General features: G+C 40.8%; 1 non-coding gene across 1 annotated transcript; it reads left to right on the top strand.

The window, feature by feature from the left end:
- The first annotated feature begins 3,221 nt into the window (after positions 1-3,221).
- On the top strand, positions 3,222-3,335 carry LOC140276369 (U5 spliceosomal RNA). Its single transcript, XR_011908969.1, has one exon. It is a non-coding gene; the product is annotated as a U5 spliceosomal RNA (small nuclear RNA).
- Positions 3,336-6,474: the final 3,139 nt, after the last annotated feature.

The following is a 6,474-nucleotide window of genomic DNA, read 5'->3' as shown; positions in this document are numbered from 1 at the left end:
CAAACCATGGTTGGACTTTCACACCTTCTCTTAGCTGAACAACTCCGCTCCCTCTTTTGATTGTGTACAGTCGGGTATTTTAACCTTTTCTTACCCGCTTTTTACCAACTATGATCGGACATTCACACCGTCTTACAGCGGAACACCTCCGCTACCTCTTTTGATGATGTATGTTCGGGCATTCGAACCTTTTCTTACCCGCTTTTGAAAACCAGGGTCGGACTTTCACACCTTTTAGTAGCCGAACAACTCCGCTCCCGCTATTGATTGTGTACAGTCGGGTATTTTAACCTTTTCTTACCCGCTTTTTACCAACTATGGTCGGACATTCACACCTTCTTACAGCGGAACACCTCCGCTCCCTCTTTTGATGGTGTATGTTTGGGCATTCAAACCTTTTCTTACCCGCTTTTTACAAACTATGGTCGGACATTCAAACCATCTTGTAGCCGAACACATCCACTCGTGCATTTGATGATGTATGGTTGGGAATTCGCACCTTTTCTTACCCATTTTTCAGTAATTATGGGTGGACATTCACACCTTCTTGCATATGAACACCTCCTCTCCCGCTTATTATCATGTGCGGTTTGATATTCGAAAATTCTCTTTCATGTTTTCTAGCAATTATTGATGGACATTCAGACCTTCTTGCAGCTGAACACCTCCGCTCCAGCTTTTGATGGTGTATAGTCGGGCTTTCGAGCCTTTTCTTCCCCGGTTTTTACAAATTATGGTTGGACATTCAGACCTTCTTTCAGCCGAAAACCTCCGCTCCCTCTTTTGATCATACATTGTCGGGCATTCGCACCTTTTCTTACCCGCTTTTTACAAACTTTAGTCGGACATTAACACCTTCTTGCAGCTTAACCACCTCCGCTCCCTGTTTTGATCATATATGGTCTGGCAATACTACCTTTTCTTACCCGTTTGTGAGTAATTATGGCTGGACATTCACACCTACTTGTGGCCGAACACCACCTCTCCCGCTTTTGATGATGTATGGACCGGCATTTTTACCTTTTCTAACACATTTTTCAGCAATTATGGTTGGAGATTCACACCTACTCACAGCCGAACACCTCCGCTCCCGCATTTGATGGTGTATATTCGGGCATACGAACCTTTTCTTACCCGCTTTTTACAAACCATGGTCGGACTTTCACACCTTCTTGTAGCTGAACAACTCCGCTCCCTCTTTTGATTGTGTACAGTCGGTTATACAAACCTGTTCTTACCCGCTTTTCACAAACTATGGTCGGACAGTCAAACCTTCTTGTAGCCGAACACATCCACTCCTGCTTTTGATGATGTATGGTTGGGCATTCGCACCTTTTCTTACCCATTTTTCAGTAATTATGGGTGGATATTCACACCTTCTTGCAGCGGATTCGAAAATTTTCTTTCATGTTTTATAGCAATTATTGATGGACATTCATACCTTCTTGAAGCCGAACACTTCCACTCCTGCTTTTGATGATGTATGGTTGGGCATTCGAACCTACTTGTTGCCCGTTTTTCATTAATTATGGGTGGACATTCACACCTTGTCGCAGCCAAACACCTCCGCTCCCTGTTTTGATCATGTATGTTTTGACATTCGCACCTTTTCTCACCTGCTTTTTACTATTGTCGGCCAATCACAGCTTCCTCTCCACCATACTTGTATGGTAGGAAATTCTCACCCACTCTCATCCGAAGACCTCTCCTCCCGCTTTTGTTAATATTTAGTCGGGCATTCGAACCTTTTCTTACCCACTTTTTACAAATTATGGTCGAACATTCACACCTACTTGCAGCTGAATACTTCCGCTCCACCTTTTAGTGATGTATGGTTGGCATTTGCACCTTTTGTTACCCTCTTTTTATACTGATTGCTGAAGATTAAGTTGTTCTTTCTCAAACTACAATTTTTTTTTAATTGTTGAAACTTGATTTGAAGTGGATAAATAAGGAGGACAAACAGTTTTAAGTCACGCTGATAGAAGAAATTAATTTTATAGCAAAATCTGTATTTCGTCATATGTCGAGAGATGCTTATTGCTGAAGAAGTTCTTTCTCATTCTACAAAGTACAACGTTGTTTATCATTGAAACTTGATTAGACATGAATAAATATGAAGGACAAAGCAGTCTTAACTTGGTTTGAGTTAATTAATTCGTTTTATAGGAGAATCCGAATTCGTGCTTATTTTCGGATTCCTGAAGAATGAGTCTGGTTCTTTCTCATAATACAAAGTTTGTTGTTTATTGTTGAAACTTCATCAGAAGTGAAGAAATAAATGAATGCCTATCAACAAATGTGGGATCTAAACTCTACTGCTTCCTCTAAAATAATTTATTTTCTCAATTCAGAAATGTGTGTGTGTAAGTCACAACACCCGTGACACCAAAACGGCTTTCTTTTCTCTCTTTTCTCTACACTCTGCACTATGAGCACACACACCAAATCAGAAAGGCTTTTTTCTCTCTTTTCTACATTATGGACTGTGGGGACACAAAACCGCTCTCTCTTTTTTTTTTTGATTGTGTGCCAGGGCGTTGTCTCACGTATTAGATTATGCTTAAGATACGAATGGGTTTATCAGTCACATCAGAATCCATACATACTGATCCTCCCGTAATAAAATGGTCGGATCTTATCAAACACACTTTGTTTCTTGTGACAATCAAGTCAGCGAACACCTCCTCTCCCGCTTATGATTATGTGCGGTTTGACATTCGAAAATTTTCTTTCATGTTTTATAGCAATTATTGATGGACATTCATACCTTCTTGAAGCCGAACACATCCACTCCTGCTTTTGATGATGTATGGTTGGGCATTTGAACCTACTTGTTGCCCGTTTTTCATTAATTATGGGTGGACATTCACACCTTGTCGCAGCCAAACACCTCCGCTCCCTGTTTTGATCATGTATGTTTTGACATTCGCACCTTTTCTCACCTGCTTTTTACTATTGTCGGCCAATCACAGCTTCCTCTCCACCATACTTGTGTGGTAGGAAATTCCACTCTCATCCGAAGACCTCTCCTCCCGCTTTTGTTAATATTTAGTCGGGCATTCGAACCTTTTCTTACCCACTTTTTACAAATTATGTTCCTACTTGGTCAGCCGAGGAGCAAGGGGGGGGAGCAAGCGTCTCAACCAAGCAAAGCTCACCATGGGTAAGGTGGCTATGCCAACTAGCCTGATGCCCTGCTCCCGCAGTGATGGATAATCGTACTCTGGTTTCTCTTCATAACGTACAAGTCTTTCGCCTTTTACTAAAGATTTCTGTGGAGAGCAGCACTAATGAGTTGTTTCTATTTTTGGCAGGCTTTACCTTTGCGGGTGAAGCCCTTTCTGTCTGTGCAAAAGAAATCTTCTTACTGTGCAGAGTGACTTCTCTGAGTAGAGTCGCCTTACTTGTTGCGACTGTGCCGATGTTCGAAGCTGGAGTGCAAAGTTGTTGCTTGAATGGTGCTTGCTGGAGCGTGCGGGAGTGCAAAGTTATACCATTTAAAAGGGCTGAAGAGTGCTCAGTGCAGCGGGTGGGCGACACTCTGGCCACCTTGAAAACCGAGGTTACATCCACTACCAGGGGCAGCCCAAGTTCTGCCGCAAGTGTGGTGAGCATGGGCACCTGGTTGAGGCTTGTACCAAGGTGTTATGTGGGAAGAGCAGAGAAATTGGGCAAACTTTTGGAGAGTGTCCAAATGGCAGGAAATGTAATCTCTGTGGAGAATTAAATCACCTCTTCAGAGATTGCCCTAAATCTTTTGCAAACAAATTAAAGACGGTAAAGCCACAGTCAAGCCAACAAAGAGAAAGACCAAAGGTGGCAGTTGGTGAACAAAGTGAAGAGGTTGACCCAATAAATTCAAACTTCCCGCCAAAAGCTTGGATTGGAAGTGAGGAGCAAAAAGGGGAGGGGCCTGTAGAGGCCTCACCACTCAGTGTTGAAGTCTGTGAGAATTCACAGGCAGAGGGTGGAGCTACGCTAAATGAGGAGGAAGAGCAGACAGGTGAGTCTAGTGAAGATACTCACCTCCCCGAAGGTCAACAGAAGGTCAATTTGTTGATAGGCATTCATTTATTTCTTCACTTCTGATGAAGTTTCAACAATAAACAACAAACTTTGTATTATGAGAAAGAACCAGAATCATTCTTCAGGAATCCGAAAATAAGCTCTATTTTATGAGTTATGCACGAATTCGGATTCTCCTATAAAACGAATTCCTTAACTCAAACCAAGTTAAGACTGCTTTGTCCTTCATATTTATTCATGTCTAATCAAGTTTCAACGATAAACAACGTTGTACTTTGTAGAATGAGAAAGAACTTCTTCAGCAATAAGCATCTCTCGACATATGACGAAGTACAGATTTTGCTATAAAATGAATTCCTTCTATCAGCCTGACTTAAAACTGTTTGTCCTCCTTATTTATCCACTTCAAATCAAGTTTCAACAAATAAAAAAATGTTGTAGTTTGAGAAAGTACAACTTAATCTTCAGCAATCAGTATAAAAAGAGGTGCAAATGCCAACCATACATACCTAAAAGGTGGTAATCGAGCTGTAGCAGCTTCGGTAAAAGAGTATAAGTTGAAGAGTTTGTGAATAAAGGTGTGCGCACACATAGTGTGCTGTACGAAAATAGGCAGGGAGCAATGCCGGCTGGGGTATATGTTCTTGTATGTTGTCTGACTGTTTGATTTGAATGTGTTGTGTAAGTGTCCTGTTGAATGTTACATGTTTGGGCTTTGACACGCTTCACTGTGGTTGTTAACTGTGTGGTGTGTCCTGAAATGTTATATGTTTGGGCTGTGTGACATGCTTAATGCTTGTCAGTAGCTACCCACTTATTCATATATAGCAACTGACAACATAAGAAGTCCGGACATACTTTGATAGTAGTTGTAGAAGTATCCTTATTGATAATAGATCACTAATTCATAGTGATAGAACAGTAGATGAACAGGTGCTTGCACATGTCTCACGAAAATAAAATGGGTGTATCATTGCTGATGGCAGAGCAATACTGCCAAACTTATGAGTTCTTGTGGCAAACTTGATTCAGTGTCTTGACGTGTATACGCTGTTTCGCTGACTTGATTGTCACAAGAAACAAAGTGTGTTTGATAAGATCCGACCATTTTATTACGGGAGGATCAGTATGTATGGATTCTGATGTGACTGATAAACCCATTCGTATCTTAAGCATAATCTAATACATGAGACAACGCCCTGGCACACGATAAAAAAAAAAAAGAGAGAGAGCGGTTTTGTGTCCCCACAGTCCATAATGTAGAAAAGAGAGAAAAAAGCCTTTCTGATTTGGTGTGTGTGCTCATAGTGCAGAGTGTAGAGAAAAGAAAGCCGTTTTGGTGTCACGGGTGTTGTGACTTACACACACACATTTCTAAATTGAGAAAGGAAATTATTTTAGAGGAAGCACTAGAGTTTAGATCCCACATTTGTTGATAGGCATTCATTTATTTCTTCACTTCTGATGAAGTTTCAACAATAAACAACAAACTTTGTATTATGAGAAAGAACCAGAATCATTCTTCAGGAATCCGAAAATAAGCTCTATTTTATGAGTTATGCACGAATTCGGATTCTCCTATAAAACGAATTCCTTAACTCAAACCAAGTTAAGACTGCTTTGTCCTTCATATTTATTCATGTCTAATCAAGTTTCAACGATAAACAACGTTGTACTTTGTAGAATGAGAAAGAACTTCTTCAGCAATAAGCATCTCTCGACATATGACGAAGTACAGATTTTGCTATAAAATGAATTCCTTCTATCAGCCTGACTTAAAACTGTTTGTCCTCCTTATTTATCCACTTCAAATCAAGTTTCAACAAATAAAAAAATGTTGTAGTTTGAGAAAGTACAACTTAATCTTCAGCAATCAGTATAAAAAGAGGTGCAAATGCCAACCATACATACCTAAAAGGTGGAGCGGAAGTATTCAGCTGCAAGTAGGTGTGAATGTTCGACTATAATTTGTAAAAAGCGGGTAAGAAAAGGTTCGAATGCCCGACTATATATTAACAAAAGCGGGAGGAGAGGTCTTCGGATGAGAGTGGGTGAGAATTTCCAACCATAGTCTATAAAATACGGTGAAAAAAAATATGTGAATGCCTCATAGAACACTAAAAGCGGAAGTGTTCGGCTGCAAGAAGGTGTGAATGTCCGACTATATTTGGTGAAAAGCAGGTGAAGCAAGGTCTGACTGCCCAACCTTACATCATCAAAAGCGAGATCAGAGGTGTTTGGCTGCAAGAAGGCCATAGTTTTCCAAAAGCGGGTAAGGTGCGAATGTCCGACTAAATATCAACAAAATTTGGGGCGGAGGTCTTCGGATGCAAGTGGGTGTGAATATTCCACCATACAAGTATGGTGGAGAGGAAGCTGTGAATAGCCGACCATAGTTTGGAAAAAGCGGGTAAGAAAAGGTTTGAATGCCCGAACATACACCAT

Source organism: Leuresthes tenuis, unplaced genomic scaffold (genome assembly GCF_036924035.1).
Source record: "Leuresthes tenuis unplaced genomic scaffold, fLeuTen1.0.hap1 SCAF_18, whole genome shotgun sequence".
NCBI lineage: Eukaryota > Metazoa > Chordata > Actinopteri > Atheriniformes > Atherinopsidae > Leuresthes > Leuresthes tenuis.
This window is presented reverse-complemented; position numbering and strand designations above follow the sequence as displayed.